Genomic DNA, 13,036 nt, shown 5'->3' with positions numbered 1-13,036 from the left:
TTAGCCCAGATATTAATTTTTCTCCTCTGAACAACAACGAAAACATCGCTGCAGCTATTAACTAGGCGGGTTGTGGCCCGTCTAGCCCAGGCCAGATATCCAGCCCAGATATTAATTTTTTTCAAGCTGAAAATGGCTAGCCCGGCTACACTTTCTTTTAGGAATACCCAAGCAAGGTCAAGTTGTTATTCTCCGCCCCGCTGGCCTGCAAATCTTTCCTAGGAGGGATGCATTAGGCTTAACAAGAAAATGGGCTTTAAGAAATAATAAATGGGATGTAATCATAAAAATTGGGCAGTAACTATAAAAAATGCACCAAACACGTAATTACTTTATAAAATATTATTTTTGGATATTGAAAATTTTAATTTCATTAATTATTGCGAGCGCAATGTTTCGTTGGATTTTTACGTAATATAAATTTATATTGAAATTGTATTTAATCTGACTAGAAATTTCGAGATAAAAATATTTTGGATCCCATCAAAATGTGGGAAATTTAATTGAATTTTGTTTTGAATGGTTGGTTGAAATGGGATGTACTTTTAACAAACTGTAAATGGGTTGTAGTAAATTCCATTAGAATTCAAAAAATGGCTGCACATTCATACAAATCTCAAATGGGCTATAATTTCTCTGCCACAAAGTTGTGGCCTTACTAAGTTGACCTGTCCCCTACAAAAACAGAGTTGAGGCGTATGCAAGGCTTTGTCAACTTATAGTCAACACACGGTTCTAACAGTAGTGGTCGTTGGATGTCCATCCAACGGATGTCGTGCTTCTTCTTCAATCTCGGATATTCTAGCTTCATCCGGCCAAAAAATGATTCCTCCCCCTGATATCTGGGGCACACTATTTCGGAAGCTGACCTATGGGCCTACTAAGTTGACGCGTGCCAAGGGCTTTGTCAACTTAGTCAATATAAACGATTCTTCTTGCTCCAGCGGCCGTCGTGCTTCTTCAACCTCAGGTCTTCTTGCTCCAGCCGCCCAAAGCAGCGTCGGTCGTGCTGCGTGCTCCTGCCTCCCATGGCCGGCTATGCTGCCGCACAGGCCTCACCACCCCTACTACTCCCACCGCTGGCCAGGGCATCCCTCCACTCACCCACACCCCCTGTTATTCTGCGGCGACGGCAGCCTCACACCGCAGCCGAACCAGTGAACCCTCGTACTCCTCTCCACGTGGGAATCCACTGCTGCGTATTCCCCGTCTTCGTGTCGTCCCCTTCCTAGGCCTCGTCGTCATCCATTTCCCTGGTGCTCTCGGCGCGGCGTGGTCAACGTGGTCAAGGAACGACTTCCATCGGAAGAGTACTGTAGATGGAGAGGCTCACAGCTGGGTCCACGACAGCCACAAGGAAGTGCCTCCTTATTACGCGGAAAATAATTATTCCTCCACCAGACAGTAGGGACCCACCGGACGGGCCGCCGTATTTGGCAAAAAAACATTTCCCCCTTATTGCTGGGACCCACTAGATGGGCCAACGTATTCCGCGAAAAAAATGCCCCCCTGCTGTCAGCTCGGACCCACCGGAGGTGCCTCCTTATTACGCACCAAACAATGAATACTCCCCTTCTAGTTGGGACCCACTTTGGTGGGAGGCTGACTTGTGGGCCTACTAAGTTGACGGGGACAGAGTGCTTTGTCAACTTAGTCAATATGAATGATTCTAGCTCAAGTGACCGTACGATGTCCATCCAACGTCCGTAGTGCTTCTTCAACCTCTGGTCTTCTTGCTCCAGCCGCCCAAAGCAGCGCCGGTCGTGCCGCATGCTCCTGCCTCCCATGGCCGGCTGTGCTGCCGCAGAGGCCTCACCGCCTCCTACTATTCCCACTGCTAGCCAAACCCTGCGGCGACGGCAGCCTCACACCACAGCCGAACCAGTGAACCCTCGTAGTCCTCTCTGCGTGGGCTTCTACTGCCGCGTCGTCCCCGGCTCCGTGTCATCCCCTTCCTAGGCCTCGCCGTCGTTCACCTCCCTGGTGCTCTTGGCGCAGCGTGGTCAACGTGGTCAAGGAACGACTTCCATCGGAAGAGTACTGTACGTTGAGAGGCTAACAGTTGGGTCCACGGCAGTCACAAGGAAGTGCCTCCTTATTATGCGCAAAATAATTATTCCTCCAACTGACAACAGGGACCCACCAGACGGGTAACTGTATTTCGCAAAAAAAACATTTCCCCCTGACTACTGGGACCTACCAGCTACATCTTTGCACGCAAGGAAGTGTTTCCGGGCAAAAAAGGAATGATTCGCCCCCTGACTACTGGGACCCACCAGCTACATCTTCGCAGGCAAGGAAGTGTCTGATAGTCGGGACCCACCTGGTCGAAGCATATGTATCATTGTCATTCTGGTCGCGAACGTGTACGTACATACTGGTCTATGTAGAGGCGCGTACGTCTCATAGTAGAGGCGCGCACGTAGCATGTACACGTACGTACAGCGAATAGTGTGCAAGAAAGAAAATACGGCCACGTACGTACATATGGCAGGGTCTCGAATGCCTACTCGCGCATATGTACGACCAAGGATCGTATACATGGCTGGGTCAGAACGGAGAAACAACGTCATCGTCGTGTTCATGGGGAGCCAACCGGCTGGGTCGGAATGGAATGCATCGTCGTGTTCATCGGGAGGGCTTGGATGGAACAGCCGATGGAAACGAGGCCTAGCGTATCGCAAAACAGAGGAAAAGGCCTTGTGTTCGACCGGCCACATTCGAAACGGGATCCTGTTCATCGGAAGGGGTCTGGCGTACCGCAAAATGGAGGAAACGGACCTCCTACGGTCGAAACGGGGGTCCTATTGATTGGAGGGGTGTGGCGTACCGCAAAACGGAGGAAACGGACTTGTGTTGGAGTGCTACGGTCGAAACGGTGGTCCTGTTCACCGGGAGGGGTGTGGCGTACCGCAAAACGGGACTCCACGGGATACTGTTCATCTCCTCCGTCGACCCCCTCCAGCCTCCATGGGCTACTATTCATCCACCGTCGACCTCCTCCAGCCTCCATCTGCGACTGTTCATCCACAGGCTCCTATTCATCCAGCCTCCACCGCGCGCTACTCCACCAGCTACTGTTCAACCAGCCCTCTCCACGGGCTCCTGTTCAACCACCCCTCCACGGGCTACTGTTCATCCAGCTCTCCACCGTCTACTGTTCATCCAGCCCTCCACCGTCTACTGTTCATTCAGCCCTCCACGGGGTGGTCCTGTTCATCCTGCCCTCCACGGGGTCCTGTTCATCCAGCCCCAACCTGCTCGATCGATCGGGGTCCTGTTCATCCAGAGGCAACACCACGGGGTCCTGTTCATCCACCCCCACCGGGAATTATTCATCCAAACCCCCAGCAACGCTCACTGTTCATCCAGAGGCAGCATCGATCGGCTTCAATTAGCAGCAGTAGTGAAGGAATTGCTTGATCGGGTTCAGTTAACAGCCATCGATCGATCACTCGGGTTCTGTAACGCGTAGCCTACAGTGCAATCGCTCGGGTTCAGTTAGAGCCCAACGCCTCGCACCCATGTGCTTGCGTGTACGAGAGAAACGTGCATCACTCGGCCCCGACCACCCACCGTAACTGGGAACACCCCGATATTTTCCTCGTCCTCGCTTCTACTACGGTTTTTTCTGTCATTGACGGCCCAAAGAATGTCATGCAGTTGCATCTCCGGCCCGCCCAGGACGAAAAGCCCATTTTCTGTCATGATTTTTTGTCATGGAAGTAGGACTCCAGCACATCTATGATGATGCCGGGTTTTGTCACAATTATTGTCATAGAAGTGCCATAAGTATGATAGGAAAAAAATTCGTCCGGCCCAAAATGTCATGGATGTGCCTTTTTTGTAGTTTATCCCTTCTCACACCTGTAGAAGGTATGCAATCAAACGAGACAACATTGATTAATACAATAACTAAGCTTATTCGAAGACTTTTAATTGTGTAAATGAGAAATTACCCAAAACGTTCTGATCACCATGTCGGCCCTTGTGTGGCACAAGACACCGTCAATGATCTCCTCTGACAGGGCCGGGGCAGCCAAGTAGTGCTCCCAGGTCAATCCTAGCTCTGGAATCTGACCCTCACCGGGAAACGTGACCCACCCTAGGAAGTTTTGCTGGCAAATCACACTGAGGACTTGGTTGGGCCTGCGGACATCCTGATGGTGGTCCCAACCCCTGCAGTATGACAAGGCCAACTCATTAGATATTTTGAAAAAACATGATGGCAAAAGGTACAAAAAGAGTAAATGCACTTACCTCGTCCCATCATGCCAAATAAACCACCTCTGCTCGCGGGTCGCCGGCACGGACGGGAGCCGTGTACTACCACGCTGGTAGACGATGGCCCCCTCAACCACCTCGTCCTCACTGCTATCAGAAATATGATGCTCACCACCATTAGCATGGCCACTCGACTCCTCAGGCGGATCGTGCCAGGTACACCATCCGGACTTCTCCTGGGACGTAGCCTGGGGCAGAGTCACGTGGGCCCAAGCATCCTGGCCCGAAGTCTCGTGTGCCGAAGAGGAGGGGGCGAAGGTCCGTCGACTTGAGGCTTGTGGACCAGAGTCTCATGGGCCGAAGAGGAGGAGGGCGAAGGCCCGTCGACCCGAGGCTCGTGGACTGAAGTCCGCGTAGCCTCCACCTCGGACGTGCCCCCTAGCAGTCATGTGCTTGGGTGACTCGGCTGAGGGTGGCGGCGAGGAAGGCGTAGGAGCCTGCCTACCTCTCCCGCGGACATGTCCTCCCCGACCTCCTGTTATCCTTCCTCCCCGACCTCCTCTCCTGGTGGGCAACGACGCCGATGAAGAAGTGCCCCCGGTGAAGCCATACCCTTGTACAATGCTCTCTGGAGAGGTACGAGTGGAATGGAAGTACCACTCCCACCATGCCGAGGACTAACGACCACCATCTTTCAACACCTGTCCTGACAGAAGAGTAAACATAATTAATACAACATAAAAAAATTGAATACCGACATGAATAATAAAATGTATATTAACTCATGAGTCAGTTTGGGTGTTTCAAGTTGGAACCCTCGTCAATGATACGTCTCCATCGTATCTACTTTTCCAAACACTTTTGCCCTTGTTTTGGACTCTAACTTGCATGATTTAAACGGGACTAACCCGGACTGACACTGTTTTCAGCAGAATTGCCATGGTGTTATTTATGTGCAGAAACAAAAGTTCTCGGAATGACCTGAAACTCCATGGAGATTATTTTGGAAATAATAAAAAATACTGGCAAAGAATCAAGGCCAGGGGGCCCACACCCGAGCCACGAGGGTGGGGGCGCGCCCCCTGCCTCGTGGGCCCCCTGGAGCTCCACCGCCTCAACTCCAATTCCATATATTCGTATTCGGAGAGGAAAAAATAAAGGAGAAGGATTCATCGCGTTTTACGATACGGAGCCGCCACCAAGCTCTAAACTCTCTCGGGAGGGCTGATCTGGACTCCGTTCGGGGCTCCGAAGAGGGGAATCTGACGCCATCGTCATCATCAACCTTCCTCCATCACAAATTTCATGATGCTCACCGTCGTGCGTGAGTAATTCCATCATAAGCTTGCTGGACGGTAATGGGTTGGATGAGATTTATCATGTAATCGAGTTAGTTTTGTTAGGGTTTGATCCCTAGTATCCACTATGTTCAGAGATTGATGTTGCTATGACTTTGCTATGCTTAATGCTTGTCACTAGGGCCCGAGTGCCATGATTTCAGTTCTGAACCTGTTATGTTTTCATGAATATATGAGAGTTCTTGATCCTATCTTGCAAGTCTATAGTCACCTACTATGTGTTATCATCCGGCAACTCCGAAGTGACAATAATCGGGACCACTCCCGGTGGTGACCGTAGTTTGAGGAGTTCATTTATTCACTATGTGTTAATGCTTTGGTCCGGTACTCTATTAAAAGGAGGCCTTAATATCCCTTAGTTTCCACTAGGACCCCGCTGCCACGGGAGGGTAGGACAGAATATGTCATGCAACACTACAAAAAAATACACTTCCGTGATGATACGTGTTTGTCACAGTAGGTCGCTTTTTTTGTCATGCATGTACATCCATGAAAAATTTATGACAGAATCAAGATAGTCATACCTGTGCTATCGTAGAAGTGTTCCATGACATAACCAAAATTATCATCACGGAAGTGTCCACTTCCATGATGATAAATCGCGCGTCACAGAAGTGCTTTCGTCAAGGGTGACCGAGACGTGGCATCCACCGTAATGGAATGCCGTTAAGCTACCGGGTCGGGTTTTGGATCCGATAACCCATTAACAGCCCTGACCAATTCAGATTTTCCACATGTAAAATCATCATTGGCTAGAGGAAACACGTGTCGTCTCATCATCGGGACAGATGTCATCCACTCACTGGACAGAAGGTGCCTATGATACGTCGACATGTGGCACGACCCAACAAGTTTAAATGGGCTGGCCCAACTAAAGGCCCACAAGATTTTGCGGACCATAAAGGGCCGGCCCAGCTAAAGGCCCATGAGATTTTTCAAACCATAATGTGCTAGCCCAGCTAAAGGCCCACAAGATTTCGCGGGCCATAATGGGCCGGCCCATGTAAAGGCCCACAAGATTTTCATCTGCCATAATAGGCCGGCCCAGGTAAAGGCCCACAAAATTCTTGCGGATCATAATGGGCCGGCCTAGCTAAAGGCCCACGAGATTTCGCCGACATTAATGGGTTGGCCCAGCTGTAGGCCCACAAGATTTTGAGGACCCTAGTAGGCCGGCCTGTTAACTGGCTGCCATGTTTGGGTCCAAGTGCCGGCCCATAATTGATCCAGTCTATTAATGGTCTGCCATGCTCCGGGCCTAATAGTGGCCCATATGAGATCTGGCCCGTTAAAAGCCTACCACGTTCTGGGCCCAATTACGGCCCAGATCCGGTCCGGTCCTTTAAGAGGTTTTGGGCCTAATTATGGCCCATATGAGATTCGGCCCGTCAACTGGACACTATGCTTTTGGGCCCACTTGCTAAAGGCCCACTTAGCAATTCGGCATGATATTAGTTTTGGCCTGTTAAGGGCCCGTTTAACATTTCGTCCCTATATTAATTTCAGCCTGTTAAAACCCCGTCATATAGTTGGGCCTAACTACAGCCCGGTTTGCATCCGGCCTACTCGCAGCCGATATCTGATTAGGCCAAACAAGGACCGAGACAATTTTTCGGCCTGTTAAAAGCCCGTGATTTGATTCGCACAATCATGGGCCGGGGTTCATTTCGGGCTGCTGCCAGTCCGTGAGCTGATCGGCACGTTTCAGGCCCAACCTACATCATGATTGCTTGAAGGCCCGATTATGTACCGTAATTTTACGGTTTGGCTAGTTTATTGCGAAGACAAGATATATATACACTAAAATAACTGCAGCATCGTGAATAAGAAAAAACCTATACTATACAATAAAGAAATTACGGCATATTACATCCACTGGGCATCAAAGTTCGCCACTATGATAATAAAGCACAAGCAGACAGCAGATTACATACACTGGGCATCAAAGATCGCCACAGTGCAAATAAACAAGCCGACAAAATAATATACAAAACCGATAGCACTTCAATAGAGTTCAAGAAAGGTTAGCCCTGCTGGGGAGCTGCAGCGCAAGCAGCTGAGCAAGATGATGAGACTATGCTTGTTCAACACTTATATCTTCCTCACTCTGAAAGATAAACAAGCAGACAGATGACAGGTTTTGCACATAAAAGTATCAGTGTTGACAATTCATCACATTTCTTACTGACGAATAAAGTGACACAGTTTAAATTTGCATTAACACAATATGGTATTGTTCAGGTCAAGACATGGCAGGAAATGACATTGTGAAGGAGTTGGCAGCTTCACGACACCACTGGATTACAGATCAAGAACTCATAAGTATCAATGGGTAGTGTGCTGTCAATTTATACCATTTCAGATTGGCAAATAAAGAGACGGTTTAAATAATAGTAGAATGATATGACATTGTTCATAATTAAGACATTGCAGAATATGACATTGTGCTGTAGTGGGTAGGTTCACCACACAACTGGATTACGGATGAAGAACAGAAGCATACATGCAGTGCAAAAGAAGATCACTTGCTCTGTATAGTTTAATTTACATGGTATGAAGAAGGAAGTTGGTTGTACAACTGAAAACTTAAATTGAGAAAGGACAAACTTTTGTTTATGAACTACATAATAAACTTTAAACAAGCAATTTGATGCAAACATCAAAAATAAACAGCTGTTGCAGTCATGCCTAACCAAATATATACAACAAAGTTTGAAGGCTTGAGATGGACAAACTTACATTATTGGTGAAGACATGCTCTATAAAGGCCTTGTCCATGCTGATGGGGGGGGGATTTAAGAAGTTTACCACAGAATCTTCTTCAAAAGCATTGCCTTTATTCTACATTTTGTTAAGAGTAAATATAGATGTGATAATATACGAAAAAATGGAGAATATTTAAGATAAGATGAAGAGTGATGCTACATAACCAAGTAGCTATAAATGTAAGTGCAGCTATACAGGCAAAAGGTACAGCCAAGAGCAATGCACAGCTAAACTTCTTCAGTACCAACCTTATGGTAAGAGTAAATATAGATCTGATGTGTAGAAAATGGAGGGCAAAGGAAAATAAGCTGCAGAGTGATGATACATGAACAACTACCTGTCATTATAAGTACACTGATAAAGGATAGCATGTACTTACAAGAACAATGCAGAGCTAAAAAAAACATTGGCATTGGATATATTCTACACTAATGTAACCATTCATACAGATTAGATAATTTGGAGCAAACAATTGATAAGCAAGCTATCATGCATACTGCTGTCACATAATGAACCAGGTATGTATGCAAGTACAGTGATACAGGACAACAGGTACTAACAAGAGCAAAGCAGCGGGCAGCATATTTGCGATATCCTGTCATTCTTGTCAAACCAGAATTCTTCTTCGAGCAGATTTCCTGCAAAAAAGATCCGTATGGCACATGTGGAAAAGTAGAAGTTCAAATTGTCATGTGATTTCATAGACAGTACCTCATCCTGGGAACAAGACCAGTGCATAAAAAGGTTTTTCCATTCAATGTCTTCTAAATTTAGCACAGGAGACTTCACCGGAAATTCGTTTATAGACTTGCCGTCAAAGTGTGATTTCCTCAGGTAACACCGATACTGCTGCAATGCTTCCTTGAAAAGCATAAGCAAGCTTTGCTCGTCATGACTATCCAGATTGACCCTCGCCTAGTTACAACAATGTAATGTAAATCATTCATGTGTTCAATCAGCAGAAAACAGGAAAATAATAACCATGAATAATAGCACTTACACGTAAGTTGGACAGGAAGATGTGAAAATGGTGTTTGTCTTCACAATAATCTTCCCATGATGGGAATATATGCACGTAGTCCCTAACAACATTGAAAGCATTGTCTTTTAAACTGGGAATAAATGGAATGGGGTTCCAATCTGTAGGAATTGGCAGTCTCTGTAGTTGGGATAGGTCTTCGGCCAGTGGACTTGCTGTACTTTTTGCTAGAGTGGGATTTTTCTATGGTACAGCTAGTGCTATGGCAAATGAATCGGTATACCTTTTGCTGGAGTGCAGGTCCTGTGTGGTGGGGCTAGTGGTGTGGCTAGTGAAGTATAGGTACAGTCTGCTGGAGTCGGTCCTATGTTTTGTGTCACTAGTTGTATAGCCAATATAAGTGGGGTGCTGTCTGATTTCTCAGGCACCACCACATTTTTCAAGGACTTTGCTAGTGCTCCTTCAGGCTCGGCAATCACCCTCTTCCTTTTTGATGTCTGATGCACAAGAACAGCATTTGAGTGGAAAAACATGGTATGATGACAGATGGAATATGTATTGATAACGGATGGGCATGGCATCTCGACATATATGATGAGTAAACTAAGCAGATGGCGGTGCAACAAAGTAGAAGAAATGCAAGACAACATATGCAAGATACCCGCAATCAATAAAACACTGCCAAATTAGAACAGGCACCTTGATGGGTGAAGAGGACAGGCCATCTACCTTTGACTCCTCGAGGTTAGAATAGTCATTAGGATCATATTCTGAACAAGAATCAACACGTGGGGAGCGTATGAGTTTCATTGCATCCAAAATGGCACTCAATGCCTTGGTGCCAATTTTGTAAGTCATTGCAGTGTTTAGCCTCAAGAGTGGACTGCTGCTAGTGCGACACAAAGCAACTACACAGATCATAGTGTAGATATAACGAGAAAATCTTAAGCATCAGAGTAAAATCAGCAAAGTGGAACTTGCTGGAACATATGTGCTAGTATTGCTGGTACGGCTAGAAAGGCTTCGGATACCAGCTCTCTTCAAGTGAAGGTGCGGTACTGTTAATATCAATGTAACACTCAAAGGCGACACAGCTCCCCGCATTTCCTTGCTATTCTTATAGGATTCAAGTGGGCAGGCCACTACAAATCCTATTCCTATGTTTACAAGATCCTACGAATCAAAGAGGCTCAAAGTGTCCATCACAACCGACCGTATAGACCTCTACACTGCAAATGTCCCTGCTCATCTTCAGTAAAAGGAACATACTGTACTACTATCGTACTCCCTCCGTTCCAAAATATAAGTCTTGGCAGAGATTTCCACTATGGATCACTGTCGGTGTCAAAACCGGTGGATCTCGGGTGGGGGGTCCCGAACTGTGCGTCAAGGCCGGATGGTAACAGGAGACAAGGGACACGATGTTTTTACCCAGGTTCGGGCCCTCTCGATGGAGGTAAAACCCTACTCCTGCTTGATTAATATTGATGATATGGGTAGTACAAGAGTAGATCTACCACGAGATCAAGGAGGCTAAACCCTAGAAGCTAGCCTATGGTATGATTGTTGTATATAGAGTTGATGTCCTACGGACCACAACCCTCCGGTTTATATAGACACCGGATAGGGTTAGGGTTACACAGAGTCGGTTACAATGGTAGGAGATCTTGAATATCCGCATCGCCATGCTTGCCTTCCACGCCAAGGAAAGTCCCATCCGGACACGGGACGAAGTCTTCAATCTTGTATCTTCATAGTCCTGGAGTCCGGCTGAAGGTATAGTCCGGCTACCCGAAACCCCCTAATCCAGGACTCCCTCAGTAGCCCCTGAACCAGGCTTCAATGACGACAAGTCCGGCGTGCAGATTGTCTTCGGCATTGCAAGGCGGGTTCCTCCTCCAAGTCCTTCATAGAATATTGTAAACACCAAGAGTAGTGTCCGGCTCTGCAAAATAAGTTTCCACATATTGCCATAGAGAGAATAATATAAACACAAATCAAATCTGCTGACGTATTCCGCAGTGCGTCATCACACTACGGCCAAGTCCTTTATTCGAATCGTTTTTACTTTTCCACCTCAGCACGTTTTGCAAGGCGGTTTCCTTGGCACGTCTTGTCAAAGCAGAGATTGTGTACCCCTTTCACGGGATTCTCATCAATACGGACGTGGGTAACCCAACCGCGCCATTTATCACGACGCTTGGAAGGCAAGTGAGTTTTACTAGGCTGGTGGGGATGCACAACCGCATCCGCCCATATAAGGGGATAAGGATCCACCTTTTTACCTACGCCTTCTTCCTCCTTTGCCTATCCATCTCCTGCGCGCTCGAGCTCCAGCGCCCAAGCCCGCACTTCCCACCTCAACCTTCTCCAGCAATGTCCGGAGCGGGAGGTAAGTGGATGGTCTCCTCCACTACGGAGGGCCAAGTCAAGAAGCTAAGGAAGGCCGGATACCTGTCTAAGGACATCGCGCACCGGCTTCCCGAAAAGGGGCAGCTTCTCCCCACCCCAAGGCCCCATGAGAGGGTAGTATTTCTTCCCCACTTCCTCCGCGGACTGGGTTTTCCACTCCACCCATTTGTCCGGGGGCTCATGTTCTACTACGGCCTGGATTTCCACGATCTGGCCCCGAACTTCATCCTCAACATCTCGGCGTTTATCGTCGTGTGCGAGGCTTTCCTCCGCGTCCGCTCTCATTTCGGCCTCTGGCTCAAGACCTTCAACGTCAAGCCCAAGGTGGTGCGCGGCAGCCAGGCGGAGTGCGGAGGCGCCATGGCGGGCAAGATGGCCAACGTCCTATGGTTCGAGGGCTCTTTTGTGGAGACCCTAAAGGGGTGGCAATCCGGGTGGTTTTACATCACCGAGCCATGCGATCCAAACTGGATCGCAGCGCTCGAGTTCCGATCTGGACCCCCCATGCGGCTTATGTCCTGGAAAGAGACGGGCCTGTCATGGGGTGACGAAAAAGAGGTGACCGGATTGCAAACATGCATCCAGTCCCTGGTGAACAAGCCAATCCGGCTTGTTAATGTAATCCAGGTTATGCTCGTCCGCCGGATCCTCCCGTGCCAACAACGGGATTTTAATCTATGGGAGTTCGACCCGGCGCAGCACTAAACCCTTAGCAGGCTCTTTGACATGACGTACGAAGATGCCTAGAAGGTGCTATTCAAGGGCGCCGAGGCTCCCGCATCCGCTTTCGAGGACTACGGATACAGCTCGTAGCGTCACGCTAGCGAGGTAAGCTATCTTCACCTTTTACAGGATGTTAAGCTTTTTTCATAGTTTGACTCTATGCGGGATCTAAACTCCCTTACCTTTGACAGGCTTGGCGGGCGATATCCGGACCGATTAACTGTCCGGCTCTGCTGCCCGAAGACCCAGCCCCAGCTCTACTAGTGAAGCTACTGGTTTCGGTGCCTTATGTGGTGCCGGAGAAGAAGGCCAAGAAGAAGAAGACCACGGGGACTCGAAAGAGTGCCCGTAACGTGGTGGTGTCAGACTCGTCATCCGACGAGTCCGAGACGCCCTCTTCCCGCGAAAACGAGGAGGAGGAAGAAGAAAACTCTCCCCCCAAGCGGAGGGAGGAGAGAAGAGGAAGGCCGCCCCAAGGGGGGAGGCCGAGGGGTCTAGGAAAAGGAAGACCCCTTCGCCGGACTACTCCCCCGACGCCGAAGAGGGCGAACAGGAGTTGCCAAACAGGGCCAAG

The sequence above is a fragment of the Triticum urartu genome, chromosome 1A, assembly GCF_056163025.1.
Source record: "Triticum urartu cultivar PI428250 chromosome 1A, HENAU_Tu73, whole genome shotgun sequence".
NCBI classification, from domain to species: Eukaryota; Viridiplantae; Streptophyta; class Magnoliopsida; order Poales; family Poaceae; genus Triticum; species Triticum urartu.
Note: the sequence above shows the minus strand (reverse complement) of the source record.